The sequence below is a fragment of the Cnephaeus nilssonii genome (genome assembly GCF_951640355.1).
Source record: "Cnephaeus nilssonii genome assembly, chromosome: 4".
NCBI classification, from domain to species: Eukaryota; Metazoa; Chordata; class Mammalia; order Chiroptera; family Vespertilionidae; genus Cnephaeus; species Cnephaeus nilssonii.
The window spans coordinates 55,381,895-55,409,676 of NC_137075.1; the positions used below are offsets into that span (position 1 = coordinate 55,381,895).

The 27,782-nt window shown below is 38.1% G+C and overlaps 1 protein-coding gene across 1 annotated transcript in view; it reads left to right on the top strand.

Moving 5' to 3' along the window:
* Positions 1-27,782, top strand: part of UNC13C (unc-13 homolog C) — a gene marked incomplete at both ends in the record, with an annotated part of 518,328 nt that overhangs the window by 156,369 nt on the left and 334,177 nt on the right. The gene's annotated exons all lie outside the window — the stretch shown is intronic.

A 27,782-nucleotide genomic window follows, 5' to 3' on the forward strand; every position in this document is an offset into this window, starting at 1 on the left:
TGTAGCCTTAAGCAGGTGTGCCCGGCCAGGGTGTGCGGAAAGCTTTACTTCCCCTGTTGCCGCCGGCAACCCTGGCCTGCTCTCTCAAGATCCATTCTGCCGCCATTTGTTTGAATTTGTTTACCTTCTATAATTGAAACTTTGTAGCTTGAGTGGAGGCTTAGGCCTGCAATGGCTATGGAAAGCTTGGCTTGCTCTGTTACCTGGGAAACCTTGCTCTCTGTGGCTGTAGCCATCTTGGTTTGGGTTCATTTGCATACTCGCCCTGATTGGCTGGTGGGCGTGGCTTATGTAGCGGAGTGATGGTTAATTTGCATATTACCATTTTATTAGAGAGGATATTATTGCTATCATTATTATTCTAGTCCTTTACCTTTGGAACATTGAATATGCATAGATAGGATCTCTTTTTGTTGGACTTCCATTATCTACCTTTTTTTTTTTTACTGTTGATCTTGTCTTAGTTTTCTATTTTTATTATTATGATTATTGTTCAGTAATTTTAAAAATAAATTAAATTTATTGGCACATATTTTGTGCCAAGAATAGCTTATCCATGATTCACAAACATACCTGATGACACAGGGCTGTGCATTCATAAATTCTTTTAGCTTTTACCTCTCTCCAGACAACTGAGATTAACAATTGCCAGACTGATCACATTTTGCTATTATGTCTAGATAATTTCTTTTTTGTTGGTTCTTCCTTGATTTACTTGATCATTATACAGTGTTGGGGACATATCTTTTTTCACCACTGTAAAGGATTATTGATTTTATTGCTCAGAGTGGGATATCTAATTCTGATCATTGTGTCCTGTTGGTTTCAACTCAGAGATGTAGCTATAGACTACTTTCTGAGCTTTTCCCTGTACCCTATTCCACCTTCACTATATTTGGTAGCCTTTTCTCATATACTGTGATTTGAATTACAGTATCTCCAGGTTTTATCTAAGATCAAATTTGATTCTCTCTTTTTCTTTCATTAATTTCAGATGAAAGGAGAAAGTAGGAAGTGCTATTTTTTTCCATTTTCACCATAGCAACCTAAGTAACTCAAAGTTTATATTCTCAGTTACTCTGCTACACTACTACACTACATTATTAAAGCCCCTCTATTGTTTTTCTAAATAACCTATCATGTTAGATTCATGGTCATTCCAACTGGGGCTCCAGGTATTTACAAAGTTGTTATTTTCTTTTGCTTTATAAAGTACTAAGTGAGGTGGTATTTAATATGTATCAAGTAAGAAAGAAATTAAAGATTTGAACTTTTTAAGAACAATTGTTGTTTTTGAAGGTCTGATCAGAGTTATCACATATCTCCTAAGAATCAGGAATTTTTTTTTAATAACCACTGGTCACTAATGACCACATGAATCCCTTCTCTAAGAATCCTGACTGTATACAGCACAGTATCATGTCATTACCTAGTACATGTTGACAAGTCCTCATTGAAAAAAATAACTTCTTTCTTTCAAAAGCTAATACTTTTTACTTTTTCCCAAAGCCCATCACTTCCCACCACGTTCTTTTCCTCTCTCCCACTTCTTCACTTCTATTCTAGAAGCTTCTATCTGTGTTGTCACCATCAGCCTTACTCCTTTTCAGTATTTCCTCTTGTCCTAAATACCAAAAACCTCACACTCACATCCTCTGGTTCTTCAATCTACCCTGCCATTTCTATTTTACCCTTTACAAATTAACCAGCTGATGTAGGCAGTCTACTGGTGTCTATCATTAACTTCCTTTTACGGATAAGGGAACTGAGTCAGTAAGAGGTAAAATGACCTGGCCTTACTTTAATATAAGGCCTTCTCCTCAGGGAAATTCATTTTCCTGTGAAGATTTCTCTGTTACCTCTATACACTGCTTCTTAATGTACATCTCTGGATTTGATTTCTCATTTCTACTTAGGTCTCCTTTGTTTATAATTAATTAAAATTGAGTTATTCTACAAACAAAAATTAAATATTTAACTAAAATGTTTTATCCACTTTATTTTCATACACAGAAAATAATGTTTTATTTTTATTTTTATTTTTAATTAAGGGTGACATTGGTTAATAAAATTATATAGGTTTCTAGTGTACAATTCTATGATACATCATCTGTATATTGCATTGTGTGCCCACCACCAAAAGTCAAATCTTCTTCAGAAAATGTATTTTACAATTATACTTTTTCTCTAACCGTTGCAACCCCACCTGCCTGCATCCTAAGGGTTAAAACCCTGCTAGTACTACTAAGCTCTTCCATCTTTTCTCCCTGACAGTATAAATTCTTTGAGCAGCCTCTCTTCATTTAAATTAGTTTAATAAGGCAATTAATCATGGATTTCTGCTAGCCATTCTATTTTTAATCTCTTCCAAATCTAATCATATTTTCACACAACTGCTATGTGTTTCTGAACAATTTATCAAATAACTCCTTGCTCGGAAGCTACAGTAGTTCTCTGTTGGTTAATAGAGAATATTCTTTAATTCACCTGTTCAACAAGTGGTTATTAACTTCCTGCCATGTTTTTGGCTCTCATGAAACTGTCATAAACAAGATATTTTATGGAACTTAAATTCTAACACCCTACCTAATAATAGACAAATATGCAATTTGACCGCACCTTTGCTACGCCTAAGCCACGCCCACCAGCCAATCAGGATGAGTATGCAAATTATCCAACCAAGATGGCTGCTGATTTGCATATCAAGATAGCGTAGAAAGAAGCCAAGAGCTGCAGAAGGGAGCACATCTGCAGAGAAGCAAGCAAGCGGGGAGGGAGTGGGTAGAGGAGAAGGGAGGAGTGGAGGCGGGGCGGGGGAGAAGGAAGGAGAGCAGGCAGGCTGGTGGAGAAGGCGGGGCAGGGGAGAAGGGAGGAGAGCAGGAGGGGTGGGGTAGAGTGCAGCAGGAAACTCTATTGCAGGATTTTTCCTGCAATGGGAAAGCTAGTATAAATATAAACAAACAAACTAGGAATTAACAGATAATATTAAGCAACATAAGGAAATAAAACAAGATAATGTGTTAGAGAGTTCCAGGGTAGCTTTTGGGAAAGTTTTTCAAGATAACATATTTGAATTGATACCTTGATTATTAGATCTGGAGCCAAAAAGGCTTTATTTAGCAAAGGGTCAAAGGGTGGAATGACCCTAGCCAAGCAGGGAAACAGAAAGAAGTCTAGTATAGTTCAAATTTAGTGAACCAAGAGGAGTGGCTGAATATGAGTTTGGCGTAAGGCAAAGGCTAGAACACTGAGGGCCAGGGGAGCCTTCATACAGGGTATGGACTTTAGTCTTCATTTAGTGGAAAGCAATTAGGAATTTTAATTAGGGAATCTGACATACATGTGGAGAGATCACTCTGGCAGTTCTGTTGAACCAGTTAGGAGACTATGCAAAAATCCAGACTAGAGAGAAGCACCATTTAGACTAGAGCAGTGATGGATATAGTTGATCACATTTTTAAATTCTTTAAGGTCTTTAGCCATATCCTATTTTATCAAACTCACTTCTTGTTTTCTGTGGCACATATTCTTCATTAGCATCATATGTGGAGGGATGATTTCTTGCTTATGATAATGATAAAATCTTCTATTTGTCTAACTGAAAATTTTTTTTCAAAGTTCTTTGACATATTTTGTGCCAAGAACAATATTAATCTATAATTTACTTAAACCGTGTTCTTAGTGTTAAATAAAAGACAGAAATTTAAAAATCGAAGCTTTTAGATGAACATTTGTAATGAAGATTGATGCTTTAATGTACTTTTCTACATTGACATATAAGAATTTGATAATGTTGCTTGATTCTTTGGATCAAAATAAAATGATGCAGGACGTTTTTTAATCCAAACTGCTTCAGAACTTGTCTGTGAAATTTAAATGTGAAGTCTGGGTAAATGCCACAGGGTGCACTTACCACTGCTTTGGGAGTCCAGTGTGGGGTGCAGAGGTGAAATGGAGCGGAGTACTGTCCAGGAACAGAAGACATTCATACATTCCCACATGCTAGAGAGGAAACCTTTCCTGCTTAGTGAGCCCTAAATCAGCCATGCTGCCTGCTTGTCCCCACAGGCACAGCTGAGTGGGGCTCTGCTCTTGAGATTAGGTGCAAAAATATAAAAAATAAGTATATTTTTTAAAATAACATTAAACAGTAAGCAGGTTTATTGAGAAAAAAGGATCAAAGAAGAAACCACTCAAAATCTTTAATAAACACAAATAGGAAATGATAGAATCCATTAAGTTCCTCTTCATGTCATTTGTCATCACTGATGAAAAATTATATTTCTTTATTGTTTCATGAGTAGAATATTGAGTTTAGTTAGCCTTTTAGCATAGAGAGAGTTTTGTGTGTACGTGTTTATGATTTTTTTGTTCTTCCTCAAAATATCTCTCATTACACATATAAGCAATGTGATATTTCAATCCTGATGTCTCCAGTAGGTAACCGCTCCATAAGTGATTCTGCTAGAAGAGAAAAAAATTCTATGCCCTCACCAAGAGGTAGGATTATGTTCTATATCGCCTTATCAGTAGAATCCTGGCTAGGAGAAAAAAAAATGTAGGTGGGAGAATAGTTATTTGATAATTTTAAAATAACATCACAACTTTTCCAAGACACCATTCCATTGTAGCTTTGATATGGAGCCAACATAAAATAACTGACAATGGTTTTGAAGAGAGTCCTGGATGTGCCAATCTTTCCTTTACTCATTCAGTAAATATTGTTAAGTAGCCAACTCTACACTTTTTGAGCACAGAGGGAGAGTTGTGAGAGGAGGAGAGAAGTAGCCTCTTGTGTAGCACAGATGGATCAATAGATACAGGCATGCATTATCATAAAGGTCCACAGGTACAAAGCTGGTCAAAGGTCGTATAATCCAAACTCCCTCTCTCAATATTCAAAATCCTGAGCAACTTGCTCTTCAGTCTCCATAATCTTAGTGGTTCAGCCTCATTACCATCCTATTGGTACTTTCTTTTCAGGGATGCTTACTAATATTGTTTTGTTTTAAGTGGCAGAGTATGAGGTTTCAGGGAAGTGAAACCGAAGGAAATAGTGCTGATGACTGCAGAGGGAGCATCTTGTTGCAGTTCAAATTAACTTGTTTTATAATACATTACAGTTGGGTTAATTTAACATGAGCTACACAGCTTGCAGTATCAGAGCTGCATCTTATTTTGTCATTACTGCTATCTTGCAAATGCACATGCTCTCCCCCTTTCTCATTAAACTGTACAGTCATGGCCATCTTCTTTGTTTCATTCCCAACTCACCAACTCTAAGAATATTTCCCTGTACTCATTCAAGATTATATTTCACCATGGTAGAAAAGCTTTTTTTATGAATAGGAATATGGTTTACTTTTCTCTTTACTAAAACTATGACATGCTCTCATTTCCTAAGTAAAATATAAAAATCATCATCTTAAATGTACAGCTGAGCTGTCAAGAAAGTAAGGAAAATCCTCATGTTCCACAGGATGTGGGATTGCAAATACAGAGTGAAGCAAGCATCAAGAATCACTGCCTGGGGGCCGTCTGCTGATCTCAGAAGCCTAGACTTTTAGCTTTAGCAGTAGGCAGGTCACAGGAGAAAAGACTCAGGCACCTCCAAAAATAAGACTTCGTAGTGGAGATTCTTGCAAAAAGTAGAACCCCAGAAAGACGCAAGCTACATTTATTTTTGTAGGTAACAAAAAAGAGGGAATATTCTCCAAGTCATTTTATGGAACTGGTACAACCTTGGTATTCAAATCAGACCAGGAATATAATAAGAAAAGTTACAGCCATGCTCACTCGTGTGTAGATAGAAAATTACTAAACAATATAAAATGGTATACAGCAATGCATAAGAAGACAATATATTATGACCAAGTAAGGTTTATCCCAGGAATTCAAGTTTTGTTTAATAGCAAATTATCTAATTATAGTAGCTGAATAAAGAAGAAAAATTATATGAACATTTCAATAAAATTCAATTAATAAGATTTAAACTCATTAGTCATTTTTGAAAAAATCCTAGTTTATCAGAAAGACAAATGTCTTAACTTCATAAATTTATATAACAAAAACCTAGAGAAAATGTCATGTTTAATGGTAAAACTTTCACATTAAGGCCATGAATGATAAAATATCTCTGTTACATATAGCATTGTTTTGAAGATTCTGAACATCACCACAAGATAAGAAAATAAAAGTAAAAGCAATTAATGTTTGGAAAGTAGTAAATAAAACTTTCATTGCTTGAAGATGACACACAGGTCTACATAGAAAACTCAAAAATATTTTCAAACAAATTATTAATTTTAATAAGTATATCTAGAAAAAATACTGTTTAAGTTTAATATGTAAACTCTATTGCATTTCAATATGTTAGCAACATGATTTATACATGTAATTCAATAAAAATGAAGAACCCAAAATGTTAGTTAGAGTATAAGAATAATCTGTTAGGTTATATTTGTGTCATTTATTTTAAAATTACAGAAATTAATTGAAAGTATTTAAGGAAAAAATAAATGAAATTATGTACCATGTTGATGGATAGGATGACCAAATGTAAATATATCAATTTTCTCTAAATTTATTTCTAGGTTCAATATAATTATAGAATTTTTAAAATAAGTTATTTATTGATTTTAGAGAGAGAGGAAGGGAGAGAGAGAAACATCAATGAGGAGAAACATCAATCAGATGCCTCCTGCATAGCCCCTACTGGGGATCAAATCCACAACCCAGGCATGGGTCCTGCCTGGGAATCCAACCAGTGACCTCTTGGTTCATGGAAGTACAATCAACCGAGCCGCACTGGCCAGGGTTATCATTATAGAATTTTTATGGAAGACAAAGGAGAAAATAGCTAAGTAATCTTTAATAAAACAAACAAGATAGAGGTATTTACCCTACCAGATAATTAAATTATTTTAAAACTATAGTAATTAAAATAGAGTAATGGTGGGAGATCAAAGTACTTATAAAATTTAGGATGATAATAATTTTGCAGAAGAGAAAGAGGAATAAGATGGAGGACAGTCATTAATGAAATAATATTTGAACTGAATAGTAAATACAAGAGTGTTTATTTTTATTTATGTTAAATATGTAACATGAATTATTTAATAATAACACTGCTTAAATTTCATGTTAAAATAATATTAATATTAAATTATGCTTTATTCTTTTAATAACATTATTTTAATATTGACTCTCAGAACCCTTGAATCTTAGAATTAGGAGAGATATTAGAGGTAATTTTTCCTAATCATGAATCATAACCAGAGTACCAAAGGGGTTTTTAAAAGTATAGATGGCATGGCTCTCGAGATCTTTTTAATCAGCATTCTGCTAAACCAGATCTTGGGTCAGGGGACTAGGGATAAAGGGAGTGATGATTGATAGCGTAGTACTCTGTTTTAAAAAACAAACATGCAGCGCTGGCTGGTGTGGCTCAGTTGGTTGAGCCTTGTCCCATGTGCCAAAAGGTCGCCAGTTTGATTCTGGGTCAGGTTGCTGGATAGATCCCAAGTAGGGGTATGTAAGAGGTAACTAATCAATGTTGAATGTTTCTCTCTTTCCCTCTGCCTTCCTCTCTGAAATCTGATGATCTCTGATTCTGATAATCAGTTTTCTAATTCTTCCTCTCCTGCAATATAAGACTTTTTTTCTGTACTATCATAATAGGCAGTCAATCTGTCTCAGCCTGTATATTTCATTGGTAAGAAGCTCATTAAGCAATGCTACTAACACTATGTTCACATTTTTCAAAAGTGTTAGCAATGAGGAAAAAGGGAGGTACTTTTTGTATAGTTCTTAGCATTGTGCCTCATGCCTGGCATGCAGTAAAGACTAGAAATATTACTATTTCTATGTTTATTATAATTGTAGTTATTGGTGATGATTTTGTTTATAATTCCCTGTTGTTTACCAATTGGTCCTAGTTCTACTTTCTGGAGCAACAGAGAACAGGTCCCTTTTCTCTGCTATGGGACTTTTCTTTAAACATTTAGAGTCTTATCATGTCATCTCTGAATTTCCTCTATTTGTTGCAAAATATCAGTAGTTCTTACTGTCTGGAGCTCAGCTGAGCTGGGGGAAAGAGAGAAGCTCAACTGCCAAGTATTAAGAATAGCTGATTAAAGAAGCAAGCCAAAAATGAAAGCGTTAAGAGTTTCATCACTTACTGTGATGATATAAGCAGGAGTCTAAAACCAGAGGAGGTGCTGACTGCCTCTGTTTTGATGTAAACATGGCATCCTCACATTGAGGGAGTCCAGACCAAAGGGCCTCAGCAGCACTGACCCTGCGGTGAGTGAGTGGGGAGAAGGCAAGTGGGGAGGCTCAGGAGTGGAAAAGTACGGAGTCAGAGTGGGGCAAAGTGTCTTTAATGTCTTCTGCTCCTCCCTGTATAAGGAGACCCTGAAGGCACTTCAGATAGAGAGACCTAGGACGGAGGCACCAGGGCTGGGAATGTGAATTTGTGAAAGAGCATGTTCCACCAGGGATCTGAGTCCTGGACTGCATTCCCTCCAGAGAGTACAATGCAGTGGCTATGCACCAAGTCTGGTCGGGGAGGGCAGCTTTCTCCCATGAGAACTGCCATGTAAAGCCTTCAGAATGCCTGTGGTCAGGTCTGAAAAGCATTCATAGGTTTTTAACCAGGAGCCAGACTCCTCACTTACAACCATGTAGAGTATGATTTGGCATGCATGCCCCTCGCCTTTCTGAGCACTCTGTATTATAGGGCACAATAGCACAGGAAAGGAGTGTATTGTAGTAACACTCCAAAATTGGGGCAACAGTGGGTGACAAGGCAATAATTAAATCAGCTGAAATTACAGCTGTGCTTCTGAGAATTTATGACTGACATAGGATTAAACTAGGCATATCTAAAGTCAAATTTCTCTAGCTGAACTATTAAGTTCTTACTTTGAGGGATCAGGGCATAATTTAATTATTCTTTTTATTTTTTAATTACAATTGAGATTCAGTACTATTTTGTATTAGTTTCAGGTGTACAGCATAGTAGTTAGATAATCATAATTCTTTACAAAGTGCCCCCCTCCGATATTTCAAAAAACCACCTGGTGGCACCATTCACAGTTTTTACAATATTATTGACTATATTCCCTATAGTGCAGTATACTGCATTGACTATCATCTGAGGTGACAGAATATAATGAAATAATGACATAGTATTAACGCATTAGAGATTGGATTTATAGTAAAGTCAAAACTTAAAGGTACCAATATTCATGATGTTATTATGCTCTTTACAAAAACTAAAAAATTACCATAATAAAAATACTTACATATTATTTTTCTGTGTTTTTGGGGAGTCCTCTAATAGTATTTCTTCTTCTCTTTGTGTTACTCATTCACTTCTTCAGCCTAAATTGATCTTCCTAAGAATTCTATTCCCTCACTCTCCAATCAAATTAAGTGTCCATTTACAGGAATAGAAGTTATCGTCTATAATAGCAAGGGCTTGGTTATTTTTTTTTCCCATTGGAATTATTCTGAACTCAGTTCTACCTTCTTGAAGCAGTTTGATGTAGCATACCATCCCTAAAAGAAAATAGTGATTGAAATTTTATATTGTCTCTTCAGACATTCAAATGGTTGATGATTAGTTATGAAAGCAGGTCCATAAATCAGTGTTCATGGTATTTAAGGGCTCTATCACCTTGTTTTTACTTCCTAAAGCAAAGCAGGTCATCCTCACAGTTCAGCAATAAAGCAGGATCAGGTAAATGAAATGCCTGTCAGATATGATTCTGTTTAGACCAGACAGTAAATTGTGTTAAAAAGGTATTTGCAGCAAGTGTAAGGTAAAAATGGGAGTTTTATTGTGTTTCTTTCTAATAGAGTGATTCTAAGGACTCAGACCTTGGTATGGTCAAACAATAAGATCTGGAAAATTACAACAAAGTGAAACTACAAGGAAAAGGCTCTTGGCTTATGAAATTGCTCTGGCAAGAATGTAATTCATGAATATCATAAGTCTATAATGTGATGACCTAGGTTATGTTTATTTGTACTGGGTTTGTTAAAATATAACCTACTTCTAGTAAAAGCCGAGGTATCTGAAGTAGCAAGAATAATTGGGGCCCTAAGTAAAAGTTATAACTAAAATTTTGAATCTCACAATAACAAAGAGGAAACATTCTTATCCAATGCAATGAGCCAATTTAAATAGCAGTGACACATTATTAATATTGATGATAGTTACTAGTATAGTGATGATGATGACCACTTAGAATTAGAGAAGAGAGGGAGGAACCAACTTGGTGACATTGGTAAACACTGGTACTCACCGCCACTCGCAACCACATCAAAATTACAACTAAAATACAGAACAACTATCATTCAGAATTGCCTAACTATAAGTCCTACCCTTAGAGAAATAAAGAAGTACATTGAGACTGTTAGGAGGGGTGGAGGCACAGAACAGGATGATCCAGCACACACATGGGGTGGTTTTTTTTTAATTAGGAGAATATCTCTGCTGTGGAAGTCTCCCATCAGAAGCAAGGGGTCCCAGCCCAGGGTTCCAGAGCTGGGAATAGATTGTGGCTGAGTGACATAGAGGCTACTGGAGACCCAGGCAGTTCCTTTTAAAAGGCCAGCACACAAACTTACACGTCCCATTCCCTCTGAGCTCTAGTGCTGGGTGACAGCATTGAGGTATTCAGGGACATACAGGGAGAAACTGGATTGTTTGGCATCAGGGCAGGAACTCCAGGTTGGCTTTCTCTCAGATGGGGGTGCTTGCAGGGGTCATTGTTCCTGTCACAGAGCTCACAGCCATATCTGAGTTTCCATCAGCATGGCTCATACTGCTTGATCCACCCTGGTGACTCCCTGACACCCTGCCCCATCCAATTTACAGCCTTACCAAAGCTGTATATAGTGGCTTTTCCATATAATGGTCTATTCTGGCTCAGGCTTCAGACTTTCCTAAAATCTCTCAAACAAGCAGCTCCTGGTGTCGATATGCCCTATACCTATCAATAAGAGTTCCAAGACCCAGCACTAGCACCAGCCTGCATTTCTTTACAACTTGACCTCACCTGGGCACTTCCAAGCCCAATACAAGTAGCAGCCATCTGCAGATCTCTTTTTAGCTCCTGCTGGGTGGCACCAGGCAGTGGCTGACTCTTTACCTCCAAGGAGGCCCCAGAGCTAGTGCATATGGTAGATAGCTTCAGACTATACCAGATTTCAACTGTACACATCCACAAGTGACACACTCAGGGAGTAGACTCAGTGAGCATCAAAGAACCACTGAAGCAAGTTCTGCTCCATAGGGATGTCTCCTGAACAGAAGCTCTTCCATTGTAGACACAGCTGGTCCTCACAGCCAGTTGGCCTGGAGGTCAATTCCTCTCAGTAATGCCAACAGCAATCAAAGCTCAACTACACCAAGACTGTGCACACATCCCACGTAGCGGTGTACCTAGAGTGCTCAACTCAGGTGACTTGGGAGGCTAAGCCACTGGGCCTTCCAGGATACCTACTACACAAGACCACTCTACCAATTCTAGGAGATATAGCATCTCTACCATCCATAGAAAGAAATACAGGAAAGCAGCCAAAATGCAGAGACAAAGAAACATGTCACAAATGAGTGAACAGGAAAAAAAAATCTCAAGAAAAATAAGTAAATAAAATGGAAGCAAGCAAACTACTGGATAAAGAGTTCAAAAACAATGATTATAAGGTTGATAAAGGTTCTTAATAAGAGCTTCAAGGGACTTAGTGAAACTTTCAAGGATCTTAGTGAAAATTTCAAAGATATGAAAAAAGACCAGTCAGAAATTAAGCATAAACTAATTGATATAAAGAATAATTTACAGGAATTCAACAGTAGAGTAGAGAATTCTGAGAATCAAATAATGATTTAGAATATAAGGAAGAAAAACACACTCAATTAGAAGAACAAAAAGAAAAAATAATCCAAAAAATATGAAGATAGAGTAAGGATTATCTGGTATAAATTTAAGAGAACCAATAATCACATTATGGGGATACCAGAAGGAGAAGAGAGATAGCAAGATATTGAAAACCTATTTGAAGAAGTAATGACAGAAAGCTTTACCTGGTGAAAGAAATAGATTTACAAGTCCATGAAGTACAGAGAGTCCCAAACCAGAGGAATCCAAAGAGGCCCACACCGAGATACATCATAATTAAAATGCCATGGGCTAAAAATAAAGAGAGAATCTTAAAAGCAGCAAGAGAAAATCAGTTAGTTACCTACAAGAGAGTGCCCATATGACTGTCAGCTGATTTATCAACAGAAACTTTACAGGCCAGAATGGAGTGGCAAGATATACTCAAAGTGATGAATAGCAAGGATCTACAACCAAGATTACTCTACCCAGCAAAGCTATAATTAAGAATTGAAGGTCAGATAAAGAGCTTCACAGACAAGAAAAAAGTAAAGAAGTATTACATGAAATATTCTTTAAGAAGAGGAAGAAAAAGAAGAAGAAAAAAAGATCAAAATAACCAACAAGAAAATGACATTAAATACATATCAATAATTGAATCTAAAAATCAAAGTAAACAAACAAGGAATCTAATGAATAAAATAAACTGATGAATAAAATAGAATCAGAGGCATGGAATTTTGGAACAGACTGATGAATCTCAGAGGGAACTTGGGGGAGGGGAGGGGAGACAAGGAAAGGAAGAAATTAATAATAAAAAAAAACAACTTATATGTGTACATGCATTACCTATGGACACAGACAATAGGGTGGTGAAGATGTGGGGCAGGGCGGGAATCAGTGGAGGGGAGAAATAGAGGAGGGAAAGAGGGATATCTGTAATACTCTCAACCCTTAACAATAAAGATTTTTAAAAAAGAATTAGAGAAGAGAAAGGATAAGTGTGAAGCAATAAAGAATGATTAGAAGAGGAAAAGAAGGAGAAGAAATTATAGAAACAGAAATATTCCTACTATAATTCTGCAGTTAACCAAGTATTTGAGAAAATGGGATAATCTGTATAAGTATCCAGGTAACTAAAGCACCTATTAAAGATACCTAAATAATTACTATTTCATTATAATAACTGATTAACTATCTTTCTAACAAGTAAAATATACATCTCTGACTTCTTAAAATATTCAGAACATTATATTTGTCTTTTCTTGAAATGGATCAGGTCACCATTGTGATAACTCCCTGATGTAGTAGTTACAAGGATAAGTTCAGAATCAGCCATATATATCCCTGGGTTTAAAACTCAGCTCTGTACTTGCTAGTTGTGTAATTTTGGAGTAAGATACTTAACATCTCTGCACTTCAATATGCTAACCTATAAAATGAGGGTAATAGTAGTTCCATCTCATAGATTTATTATAGTGAGTAAATTAATATGCTTATAAAGCAGCTATGACAGTATCTGGCACATAATAAGAGCTAATAAATAATTATTATTATTGACCAATAAAGGTTGTTTACTGACTCATTCAATTCCATAATATTTACTGAGCAACTTTGTGCCAGGCATTATTCAAGGCATTTGGAAACAAGTGTCAAACTTGAGTTCTAGTAGGGGTAACAGACAAAAAATAAACAAGTAGCCACACCAGTGTGGCTCAGTGGTTGAGCACCAACTGATGAACCAGAAAGTCATTATTGATTTCCAGTCAGGGCACATGTTGCAGGATCCATCCCCAATAGGGGGCGTGCAGGAGGTAGCGTTGATGATTCTTTCTCATCATTGATGTTTCAATCTCTCTCTCCCTTTCCTTCCTCTCTCCTCAGTAAAAACATACCAAAACAAACAAACAAACAAACAAACAAACAAACAAATAAATAAATAAGGTAATGTAATGAATGTGTAAGAGGGTCAAAACAACTGTGGGAATAAAAAAAGTAAATCAGGATAAAGGCAATTGGGAGTGGGGAGATGGAATTGAATTTTGGACAGGGAAAAGGAGCAGTCCATAGGTTGCAATATTAAATAAAGTGTCAAGGTTAAGTAAGTTTATTGAAAAGATGAGATTTAAACAAATATACACACACACACACACACACACACACACACACACACACACACACACACACTAGAGGTCCAGTGCACGAAATTCGTGCACGGGGGTGGGGGTGTGTGTGTCTCTCAGCCCAACCTGCACCCTCTCCAATCTGGGACCCCTTGGGGGATGTCTGACTGCCTGTTTAGGCCAGATCCCGTGGGATCGGGCCTAAACAGGCAGTCAGACATCCCTTTCACAATCTAGGACTGCTGGTTCCCAACTATTCACCTGCCTGCCTTCCTGAGTGCTCCTAACTGCTCTGCCTGCCAGCCTGATTACCCCCTAACCACTCCCCTGCCAGCCCGATCGATGCCTAACTGCCCTCCCCTGACACCCTGTTCACCTCCAAATGCCCTCCCTTGCATATTCCCTCTTTATTAGATAGGGTTTTTTCTTAAGCATATTGGACAGTCCTAACTGGTTTGGCTCAGTGGATGGAGCATTGGCCTGCAGAATCAAGGGTCCTAGGTACAATTCTGGTCAAGGGCATGTACCTTGGTTGGGGGCACGTACCCAGTTGGGAGTTTGCAGGAGGCAGTTGATCAATGTTTCTTTCTCATAGATGTTTCTAGATCTCTATCCCTTTCCCTTCCTCTCTGTAAAAAATCAATAAAATATATATTATAAAAAAGAAACATTTAAGATTCCTCCATATCTGCCTGGCTGGTGTGACTCAATGGTTGAGACCCCAGGCTGCCACCGCTGGAGGGGTTCGGGCCCTGGCCAGTCTGAGACCCCAGCCCAAGGCTGCTGCCTCAGCCCACCCAGGCTGAGACCCCTGCCCAGGCTACCATCTCAGCCTGGCTGCGGATAGCCCGGTGGGTGCCTTCCCTGGCCTGAAGATCGCGCATTGGGGGTGCATTGCGCTGTCGGCCCCATGCCCCATGGCCCACTTCACCCCTGATCGTGCACAGCTCGGGGGCAGGGTGCTGCCGGCCTGAAACCTCATCCGCAAGCCCTGTGGCCCGCTTCGCCCCGGATCGCGTGCGGCTCAGGGGCGACCAGCCGGACACCCCGGACTGCCGCCACTGGGCTGGGATTGCTGTGTGTGGGGCGGGCGTCTCCCAGCTAGACACCCTGGACTGCCACTGCTGGGCAGACTTGGGGACTTCGCCGGGACTCAGGGCTAAGAGGACTGGGTGCCACCATCTTGTGGCCATGGGTGCTGCCATTTTTGTCACGGAGTGATGGTTAATTTGCATATACATTATATATATTATGTATAATAAATAGCCCTAAACTATAGTATTTTTGAGTCCTTGTGTTTGATTTGTAAGGAAAAAGTAAAATTGTTTTTGGGTTATACTAGTATATTATTTTGGCCCAAATATATAGGGTGTTCTCAAAAATTGTATACACACTTTGAATAATTATAAAGGCATCGTTATTAAAATACATTTCATTTTCAAAATTGAGCTCTCAGCTGTTAAAGTGTGTATACATTTTTTTGGGGTCGGCGGGAATATCCTGTATTCATGCTTGTCAGCATTTATCTACATAGTCAAACCAAAATGGAACAATGGCTTTTACTTTGTGGTATTAGGTCTGCCAAGACCATTAACAAGGCAAGTCCCTGGACCTTGAGCACCTTGTCCTTGCCCTCCTCATGGCTCAGGCTCCTGTACTGAAAGCAGGTGTCAGTGAGATATTGCACGCCAGTATTTAACCCTTGTTCTCACCCCTCTTTGCCTCTGTCTCACTCCACTCTGAATGTTTAGCTGTATGGAGATTTAAGTGCCTGAGGAAGAGGTTCAGGGTAGAAGAAGAAGCATAGTGGGGGAAATGTCCTAAAAACCTTAAGAAGGGACAAAAGGTCATGCTAGCTATCCCATATGAAGTTCCTTTTAACTTTATTTGATATCTGAGTGGAGATTATGGGCAACCTGGAGCCTCAATTTTATGTTCCAATTATAAACTATCCTAAATAATCCAGAGATAGAGCGGCACATGTTATTCAATATATGCTTATTTTATTAAAAGTTTATATAAGCCCAGCCGGTGTGGCTCAGTGGTTGAGCGTCGACCTATGAACTAAGAGGTCACGGGTTTGATTCCTGGTCAGGGCACATGCTGGGTTGTGGGCTTGATTCCCAATAGGAGGTGTGCAGGAGGCAGCCAATCAATGATTCTCTCTCATCATTAATGTTTCTATTGCTCTTTTCCTCTCCCTTCCTCTCTGAAATCAATAAAAATATATTTAAAAATATATATATAAGATACTGTTTTATAATTACTTGTATAATATTACTTGAATCAATTTCCTGCTATTTAGTAACTGAACTAATTTTGAACAAATTCTTTAGGTTCTCTAAACCAGTTTCCTCTTTTATAAAATAGAAATAATAATTGTTACTTGAAAATGTTATTGTGAGTATTACAAATTTACTTTTAAAAAGCCTCATGAAATTACCACGCATATATTGAAATTCAAAAAATTAAAGAAATGTTTAATATCACTTATTAAGAAAGAAAACCTTACTAAACACATTTTTTTTTTGGTCTGGCAAAACAAGTGTTAACTTTCCTAGTCAGTAATTTTTTTGAAAGTCATTTCTATTTTGGTTCTTTAAATAAGTTGCTTTGTCACTAATTAGATAATCAATGCTCCTATCTTACAAACATTATCATGAAGAACGTTGTGTGGCATAAAACATTTATTTTTGTAATGAAATGCAATTCAGTACCATACATTTCTTCATGATGAGAGTTCCAATCATTTATGATACAAATCTTCCCCTTTTGAAATATTTGATATTGCTTTACAGTATATATTTTGGTTACATGCAATTCTATGATTTGTAATTATATACATTCATACATCACCACACATCTTCTCAACAATTTTATATGTCTCTTTAAGGCCAAGAATAAGCTTATTTTATGTCCTCCATGTCAGGAACTATGAAGGGTCTGATATTACCCAGCCTACCACAGTTCCATAGATGCTAAAAGAAGACATGAGAATTCTGGGTCAGAGACAAAGGCCCTTATTTCTCATGGTACAACAGGAGGCTAGCATGAGCTTGATGTTTGCATCAGCTTCTCTGCTCTCCTAAGCCCAACTGGGGCAACATGGAAGTAAACCTAGATGGATGCAAGGTACATAGTGCATTTGTGTCAGTTTTCAAGCTTAGGAATCCTTAATCTTTTAAAACAGTGGTTCTCAACCTTTCTAATGCCACAACCCTTTAATACAGTTCCTCATGTTGTGGTGATCCCCAGCCATAAAATTATTTTCGTTGCTACTTCATAACTGAAGAATTGTCTCCCAAGAGCATGTAGCAGGAACTCAGTTGAAGTGAATTAATTTGACCAAAAAAATAATAAAATCATTGCTGTAAATTACATGACTATTTATGTGTACTGAATTGAGTTGCTGAGGAAGATACTGATTAAGAACTCAAATATTTGTACAAAAGATGATGTAGGAAAACACTGAATGCTGACATCAATCAAAGATAGAGATGAATAGGAACAACAAAGCTAGTTCAGTTAGAGAAATGACAAATTATAAGAATTCCTTATTGAGAATATTAGCAAGACTTGTGATTAGTGTATGCTGGCCCTGCAGTTGAAAAGACCCTAATTTTTACTGTTTGCCTATTTTCCTGGTCTAATTTACTCTATCATGGACAATTTTAAGCTATCAGTGTGATGTCTCTGAATGTGGAGTTGGGGAATGATGTTCACAATTTGTTCTCCAGAGGTATGAGTCCAGATTCAGTGTACCACTTATTGCATTGGACAAAATGAAAGTAATAGTACCCAATACTCATTTCCCAACTCTCACTCGTTATCCCAATATTCTCCCTCTATGTTATAAGGGTAATGAGTGCAATGGCAGTAGGATTTGGGGGAATCTTACCTAATAATAGACAAACATGTAAATTGACTGTACCTCCGCTATGCCCACAGCCAATCAGAGTGGGTATGCAAATTAACCCAACAACGATGGCAGGTTAATTTGCATATGCAGGTGCAGAGCAGTTGGGAGGGGCAGGACGCCTGCTATGAGGGGGAGGGAGGGTGGCAGAGGGAGCTACAGGAGTGGTGCTCCAGACAGAAGCAAGGACTTGCCGGCTCCTGGGTGGCTGGGAGTGAAGCCAGGGGAAGGAAGGCCTATGCTTGCACGAATATCGTGCAACGGGCCTCTAGTATACTGTATTTGACAGATCTAGTCTTAGTTGTTTTTGAGAAAGATCAAAGAGAATGTGCTTCCATGACATCTCCCTTGCCTATGAGTAGAACTCAGGTCAGATGCAAACTTAGCTCCCCCACAACACTTATGATCAGTGGCAAATGTCTGCCCTGCCCTGATGTATTGCCCCAGGTTCATAAGATAAGAGCCAGTAGATTACTTCTCAATGCTTATTTGCTCTTAGGACTTACTTATTTTATAAGGTGTCCCAATTGTCATTGGCTCTGATGTGTTAGCTTGCATAGGGAGGCTAATGAATACATTATGATTCCAGGAGCCAATGTATTCTCTGACATTGAGAACAGAAAACAACACTTGCCACTTTTGTTTCATTATCATATTGCTTGGAATTTATAAACAAATTTGACACATATTCTCTTTTCCTCATCTCCCGTGGAGAAAAAAAGAAATCACAAAAACATAAGTAACTAAGCTATCATTGTGCCCAACTGCTGAGAGAGATGCATGTGATGGACAAATGCCAGGTAGATGTTTGTATCATTTTTGCATTAATTACAATATTCAGAAACTTGCCCATTTTTCAAGTAACTTTACTTATAAACTTCTAGCCAGATGGTTCTTGCCCAAATCCAAAGACTCATAAGTTCTTAAAAAATAACAGCTCCAATAGCAATGCACATTGAAAGGAGACTTCCCATCATGCACAGGATAAGCAGCTCCTCATAGGGGCTGAGCAGAATAAGCAAGGTCCTCCTGCTTTCTGCTTCTTCAGTCAGCACAGCCAAATGCCCTTCATCTATATAGTTTGGTCCCTCCCACTTCTTTCCATTCTAATTAGATCTATGTTTGTTGGTTTCTCTGTCTCAAATACTGGGATTAAAGAGTGTTTCTAGAATACTAGTTTGACAGTCTGCTAGCAGAGTTGATTACACATTATGCTAAACATAGATGAATATGCCTTTGTTTAAATAACTGTAATTGACTTTTGGTAGGATGTGTGTTTTTAAAGCTCCATTTCAGTTCCAATAACTGTACCTAAAAGTGCAAGGCATAGCCATTAAGAACAGAAAACACTAATTCTCTATTTAACCCCTGATTGCATTGAGTAGATAAAGTGCTTCAATGCTAAGAACAGTAGGAACAACATTTTGGATTTTAAAAAATGCTAATAGATTTATTTTTCAATTTTCAGAGAAGCATACCTGTTAGAACAATAATATTTGTTCTAAATCCTGAGGTGGGTACGAAAACTGGGACAATTTTTTAAATTTTAATTACTCAAGATTCTAAATGTATATGTTAATTTGCCTTAGAAATGAGTGCCTAAAAAATAACTAAAAGGAATTCTTCCAATCATTGCTTTTACAGTTACTTATTAACTAAGTAATATGCAAACTAGTAACAATACATGTAAAATCCTATAATAAACACTAAAAATAAAAAGACAAATTGTACATGTTTTCTCTTTTCAAGGAGTACAAAATCTGGGGAAAGTCAGATTTTTGTAAATAATTGTAGCACAATGCATTATAAAAGGAATCATTTGAGTGCAATGGTAGCATGGTCAAATTGGTCTAGGTCATTAATTTAAAGAGCATGTAGTTGAGTTTTGTTTATTTCATAAGCTTTCCATATTTTTTATTTTGATATTTTTCTTTTATTGAATTTATTGCAGTGACATTGGTTAACAAAATTATATAGTTTTCATGTGTACAATTCTATAACACATCATCTGTATATTGTATTGTGTGTTCACTACCCCAGGTCAAGTCTTTCATCACCATTTATCTCCCCTTTACCCTCCTCTACCTCCCACACACTCTTTTCTCTCTAGTAACCACCATACTGTTGTCTGGGTATATGAGGGTTTTTTTCCTTAATTCCTTCACCTTTTTCACCCAGCCACGCAACACCCCTACCTCTGAAAGCTGTCAGTCTATTCTTTAACACTCTTAGATACCAAAATCCTTTTAGTTATTTTTTAGGCACTCAGTTCTAAGGCAAATTAACATATACATTGTTATTAGTTCATTGTGTTCATTAAATTCCACAAACACGTGAAGTCACATGGTATTCGTCTTTCTCTGACTGGCTTATTTCACTTAGCATACTCTCCAGGTCCAACCATGCTGTCATAAAGGGTAATACTGAGTAGTATTTCATTGTGTAAATGTACAATTTTCAAAGTTTTTTATTAACTGCATAACTCTTGCAATACTCCTTTGGATACATTCATAGGTTGCAGAGGAATGATTTTGCAGCAGCTGGATAGGTTATAGAAGCCACTTTTTAACTTGCCAAGCATGATGGGTAGCTATGCTTGAAACTTTCTGAGGCATGAGGATGTTCTCTAGTTTGATTTTGCCAAGGGGCTGCTAGCCATAGGACTTGAGATAATATATCCAGGGACTCAGAACTCAGAGATAGCTAATAAGGCAGAGAAGTAACAGACTTGGAATCAGTAGTGAGTAAAACATTTTTTAAATAATATAATTGATGATACAATATTATTATTTTCTATCCTAGTATGTTTGCTTCAGTTGGAATCCTTCCACCATCCAGCCCCTGGTAACCAATTTATTAAAACAGTACTTGGTATATATTCATTGTTTTTCTAAAATTAGATTGTAATTCTACTCTAAGAATTCTGGAATAGCCTTAAAATAATGAGACAACCATGGGCTTGACTAGGTTTCCTTATCCATGAATGAGGTGCTTCCTGAGATACACATAAGTGTGAGTTTTGTTTGCTCTTCATCCTTTTCCTTTGTGGTGAGCAGGACCTCAAGGCGTTTCTTGGTACTGCCTATCAAAACTCGAACCCCCGGTGTTCTGAGATGTGCCTTTATTCTGAGCTGAATGCTCGATATTGCTTTGTGTTTCTGTTAGCATGGAGCCGGCAAACTGTAAAAAGGATTCAAGAAACATTGTCTAAGAATAAGAGGGACTTGGGCTGTCAAAGTCTGGTGACCACCTAATGGCTTTAGTCCTTGCCGCCAGTTATTACTAATGTTCATTAATGATTGGAGAGGGATTGTTAAAATATTTCAGGGGATTAAATATGCAGCATACATTTAAAGAACAGTATAATTAAAAAGAACCTGAGGTTTAGCTTTGAGAAATGTAGTTTCTTTGCTATTGAATATTTGATTGTGTTTAATGGCATTTAAGTAAAGCATATTAAGAAGCTGGCCTTTCATTAACTTACGAATAATTGTACTTTATAAACTATGTATAAGTGGATGTTGAGATTTTCCAGAGAGGGTTTACTAAGAAAATTAGCTTCAAACCAAGGAACATTAATAGGCACAATTTCGTCTTTACTACAGCTTTGGGCCACAGAAGCATGGTTTAGGAGTTTTAAGCTACACTCTAAATTGCGATCCTATGTAGCATGAATTTTAATTAAAGGGACACTTTTTTCCAAACAATATTGGATGCTCAATTATGAGCAAGTTTTGGGGCTGCATTTTTAATTTGCTTTCTGTTCTGTAGCAAGTGAACATCTCTGAGGTTAACTTAGTATAGATAATGTTCCGGAAGGGGTAAGAAAGGTTTTTGGTATAGGGAATTGCAAGCCCTAGAAAAGGCTATTTTGCCTCTTTGATAAGCAATCTACTAAGGGAATGAACCCTAGAAAGTACATACTGTAACTGAGTGGTTAGAAGTCAGTCCCTGACACCTGACATTGTCCTTCGAGCCTAACATTGAGGAGACCTTCAGGGGAGTGTTCAACAGCTGCATCTTAGGTTTTCACTGGAGCAGCTCATTGTAATAACACCTCGGACCATTTGGTTCTTTTCCTATGAAAATTATTATTATTATTTTTTTAGTCCTTAAGTTCTTTTGTTGTTATAACTCTGCATCCATAATTTTGAGCACTATTTGATCTTGTGATAAATGCAGCACAGAGTGGTAGATGCTTGGGGAAGTACAAAGGAAAAGAATATCACAGTCTTCACTGAAAATTATTTTTAATCACAGGAAATATAACTTGAAATCCCCCTTACCACCAGCACAGTAAATCTTTCACATCTCTTTTATCTCTTTAAGAACTTAAAAATAGCACTAGCTTTAAAATAATAATAATGTACAGATGGATAATGAAGTAGTCAGCATTTCCAAAACCACATTTCAAAGGAGCCAGTGTTTGAAAGAAAAAGCTGCTTAAAGTGTTCAGGAGTGTTGTGGAGTGTTAGGAGGTCAAATGCCTAGGAAAGGAGAAAGTAATTTAGTAGACTACAAAGGCTCTCTCTGACACGAGGTCATTTACTCTGTAAAATATTATAGCGGTTTGAATTGGGAATTCTACCAGAGTTCATAAAGTAGAATGAAGGGGTCGAAAAAGAAAGTGGTGAAACCACCTCAGTCAAGACCCGAATTAAGGAATCCATTACAGAATCAGGATGATTTCAACAAATTTTTAGACCATCTCTTTTTCTCATTTATTTGTCCTCTGATCCATCATGAGTAGCACTGCCAGACTGGTATTCTTAAAACATCGCGTTCATCATGTTGGTGTCGTGGCTACATACCTATAGAAAGAAGGACGCAGCGGTGTTGTTCAGGCTAACGGAAGGTGACATACACTGGAGAGAGGGAAATTGGTAATTAGAAAATCAATGAAAAGCATTTCAGGCATAACACAATAAAACCCACAACAAAATTGTGATGATCCAAATATAAAGAAATATGCAAATGAGTTAGGATGTGAAAAGGCCTGTTACCTCTTGGATATTAGAAGCAAAGAAGAAAAAGACTGCAGTGAGCCTTGAGTATTTCTAGGTTGCCGCCAATAATCTTGGACAAGCATTTGCTGCTCAGTTTCCACATTCCTAAAATATAAGAATGTTGGAATATGTAATTTCTCAGGTTGCTTGAGTTTTACAACCAGGATTCATTCTTATTAAGGATTTTAAGTCCCCTACAACTGGGAAAGTGGTGATAGTATAAAAAACAGATAAATTAAAAGGAAACAGCCAAAAAAATTGCAGGCAAAATTTTAGTTCTAAAAATTGGTTCTAAAATGGATCTCTTGTCTTAAAAGTGCTAATAGGTTTGTGGAAATAGTCAAGAACATTTAAAAACTATTATTTTTTAAAAATTTGTCTTCATGGTTGAAAGTATTACATATGGCTCCCTTTTCCTCCATTGACTCCTTCCTCTCCTCCCTTGCCCTCTAGGGCCTTCACTGCACTATTGTCTGTATTCTTGGGTTATATGTACATGCATAGAAATTCTTTGGTTAATATCTCCCCTCCCCGCCTCTCCCTCTGAGAATCTTCAGTCTGTTGCATGCTTCCATGTCTCTGGATCAATTTTTTTTTTGTTTCTTTCGTTCATTAGATTCTGCCTGAAACACAGTGGGGACCAAAACTATTCTTGATCCCCAGTGTGTTCCAGGCACTCAGCAGAACAAACATGCTCTTTGCCTACCTCAGTGGAGTCACTTCAGGTACAGGTTTACTGCATGGACTAGAGAAAGAGTAAGAGAGTGAAAGCAAGACAGAGAAAGAGAAAGGAAATTATATCAAAATAATGGGCAATTCAATATGCCAGCTCACTATTTTATTAATACACTAGTGGCCCAGTGCATGAAATTCGTGCACGGGGTGTGTGTGTGTCCCTCAGCCCAGCCTGCACCCTCTCCAATCTGGGACCCCTCAGGGGATGTCCGACTGCCGGTTTAGTTGTGACTTTGTGACACTGAGACGATGCCGGGGGTGAGTCTGGATGCCAAGGCCACGTCCTAGCCCATGTCCAGGCCTACACCCCACAGTGAAGCCTGCAGTCAGGCACCGACAGGCAGCTCAGGGAACTGACATAGCCATGTCAGTACCACTGCAGTTTCTCTATGCACGTTTAAACCATCCGCATTCTTACGGAAAGAAGGGCTTTTTCTCCCACTCTGGATGGCCATGCTGCCCTGGTGGCACCTGAGGACCTGGGGCCTACCTGGCACCCTCAACCTCGCTGACCCCATGGGCCACTGCCCTAACAATTCTGTACCTCTGCGGCCCTCCACGCAGCCCTCCAGTGCCTTCCAGCGCGGTCCGTCCATCTTCATGGCACCTGAGACTGCCCGGCCACATGCACTCGGGCTGCGCCCGCTCAGACTCTGCTTTCCCACGTGTGGCAGTAGGCCCAGTTTGCCGGCACGGAGCTCCAGCCCAGACTCCACTTTCCCATGCCTGGCAGTGGGCCCAGTGCGCCTGCATGGAGCTCCCGCCTGGACCGGTCATCCGTCTGGTCATGACGGCCCTCGTCTATTATTAGTATAGATGCCCAGAATGCACAAGAATCAGAACATATGAATATGCTGTACTCTATTTAAGAGTTATTTTCTTCTTGCCTCTCAGACATGAATGGTATTGTCCCATTCTCCATAATTTTACATATTTTTCATACAACCATGTACTCTAACTCAAGCAAATTATTTCATCTCATGTTCAATGAAGGAACTAGTGATCACTCCAAGGCAAGAGAAAATATGGCTGTAGTGGTTTTATCAGGGGGTGGCGTGTTGATCTCTAATGTAGGTCCATCTAATGAGGTTACCACGGGTAGTTTAGAGGACTATATGCCGTCTCTTATAAAAACAAGCTTACCAGTTAATGGCCACAGTTAAGAGAATCCAGGAGGTAATAAAGCAAAGATGGAAGATTCTGGAATGATTAGTACTTGGGAGGAATTTTATGCTTTGAATTTTATTACTCTTTGCAACAGGGCTTGGAAATTATTTGAGAGTATAAAAGTACTGGTTTTCAGAGATTAGAGTTAACAGAAAAAAATAAACTGGATTGGGCATCTATGAGACCCTTGTTGGACATTAAGTGAAATAACTGGGACCAGGACTGTAGATAAGAATTAGGCAAGTAATAACAAGCTTAGCCAAGATACAGTATCAGGGCTGAAGTGCTAACCAAATGGGATCAGAAGAGAGGAGTCTAGACCAGAGCTGAGTCAGAACAGTTAATAGAACTCAGAATACAACAGAGGATGCAATCTCAACTTTGGCTTTCTTCCCTTCTCTTTCTTTAATTCTTTAAGTAGATAGTTATCTACATATTCATGTCTGCCAGTGACTCTGTTACTAATCTTTTCTTTATATTGAGAAATGTGAGTAACCCTGGGACAGCAGTGGGTCAATTTCAAAAATGTTCCTGTCTAAACAAGTTTATTACAAAATAATTGCTACCAATCGTTTATAATCTACTTACATATATTATCCCATTCAATGCTCCCAACAATACTGCAAGGAAGGTAATTTTTCTATTTCTATCATCATACCTAATAAAATGGTAATATGCAAATTACCATCACTCCGCTACGCCCACGATTGGGCCGGCTGGAGGCGCGGGGGGCGGGACTCAGGGTGGCCGATTGGCTGGCAGTAGGAGCGGGGAGCGGGGACTCATGAGTCCCTGACCCCCGCTCCTCCCGCCGGCTTAAACGGCCGGCGCTGCTTAGGCCGGCGCTGCGGAAGACGCTGGTGGCGGAACTCGGGGTGGCCGATTGCGTGGCTGCTGGCACCAGTTTTCCGCCAGCAGCAGTTTTCCTCTGGCCACCCGCCCGATCGGAGCGCCTCCCGATCGGAGTTCCTCTCAGGGTGGCCGATCGTGCTGGCAGGAAGCGCTCTGATCAGCGGGTGGCCAGAGGAAAACTGCTGCTGGCGGATAACTGGTGCCGGCAGCCAGGTGAAGGAAAAGTCTATTGCACGAAACTTCATGCAACGGGCTCCTAGTATGAGATAACTGAGATTAAAAAGGGTTATAAAACACTGACTTTGACTAGTAACTAGGACTCATCTTCTTCCAGTGACTAAGTCTTTGCCTATTAAAACCACTTTAGTGGGAGGTCCTTGACTTTCTCCCTGGTCTTCAGGCTTCTGTCTTTCTCTTTCCCGTTATTATTTTAAAGATTACAATCTTCAAAAAACAAAACAAAACAAAAAAACACAACAAGACCATGACTTCTTTAAATGTCTAATCTTACCTCTACTTTTCATTCTTCACTGCTTCATGCTAGAGTTGGCTCTAGGAAAGTAGAGATAAGTAAGATTTCTTCTTTTTTTTGAAACATATTCTAGTGGAGACAAACATGTAAACAAACAGAATGCGCTTTCACAGGGATGATGGCAAAAGACTTAGAAGAGCTGCTCTGACTTTTCTGCCCCAGTTCAACCAAAAAGTAGGATATCCTCTTGCCAGAAACATTTACTTTTTAACCCATGCAGTGCTGAAAAGTCCACCTTTGAGGTAGGAGCCATGATTCTACCCTCTCCTTTTGAGCATTGACCATTCTGGGTTGAAGAGCAAATTCTAAAAAGTTGGACTCAGGATGAGAAGTTTAAGAAATAACTATTTTGTTTATATTTCCTTTTTATATATAGAAAGTATGATTGATATATAACGGAAATTTGTGTCATAGATGAAGTCAATTTAAGAGGGAACTTAATCATAAGAATTAAATTCTAAGTACTAAGAAAGCATGGTATCAAGAGTTTAATTTGAGTTTTTTCATAATGGTATAGCTATAGGCTACAACAGATGATGTCTTCATTGTGATGAAATATGGAATTAAATAATATTTAGGTATGTAGGTATTCATTGTTGACAATAATATAAATTAAAAAGGTGAAAAAAGAGGAAAAGAAAATATCCTAAATAATATAACTTAATGTTCAGCAGTAAAACGATTAAGTAAAGTATATAAAAGATGGAGAAGTTTGGAGTGATTAGTACTGGGGAGGAGCTTTATGCTTTGAATTTTATTACTGTTTTGCATCAGGAAAATTAAAATGTTCTCAGAGGGAAGGCAGGGGAAGATGGGTGAGTGGGCAGAGATCAATCAAAGGACTTGTATGTATAACCATGGACAGGGACAATAGGTTGATGAAGGCCTGGGGCAGGGCGATGGGCAGGGGCAGTTCAATGGGGGTAAAAAAGGAACATAAGTAATACTTTCAACAATGAAAATGTTTTAAAAATGTATGTAAATTATATAATGATAAGCAAAAAAAAAAAAAGCAAAATAGAGTATTTTATGTTTACCGTTAAGTAACTAAATAAATACAGAGTTATTTTTAAAAGTCTGAAAGAGAACACAGCTGAAGGATTATAGGAGAGGGATTTAGAGGGATTTATTATTAATCTTTTTCTTTGCCTTAATGTTCCACAATGCTTAAAAAAAAGGTTAGTTACATAGTCCTGCCCAATAATTGTCTTGGAGACACTGAAATAAACAGAAGCACTGGTGATTTGTTTTCTTTTAGGCCTATAGTCTTCAATTAATTTAAAAACTCCCTTGGATATAAACAGTGTCTGCCAATTCTGATTTCTAATGAAAATTAGCTGGTCTAAGAATATGACTAACCATCAACCATCCACTTGTGGAAATAGCCCACCTTTGTCCCATAATCAGAAAGATCTACCTTTGGAAAATCTGCTTGATAGCTTTCATACAATACTCTCCTGCTGCCTTCTGAGAATTCTCTTCCAATCTATGTACATTCAGTATATTGCCAGATCAATTTTAGATGAAAATAATAATTAATATACTTAGTAAAATCAACTT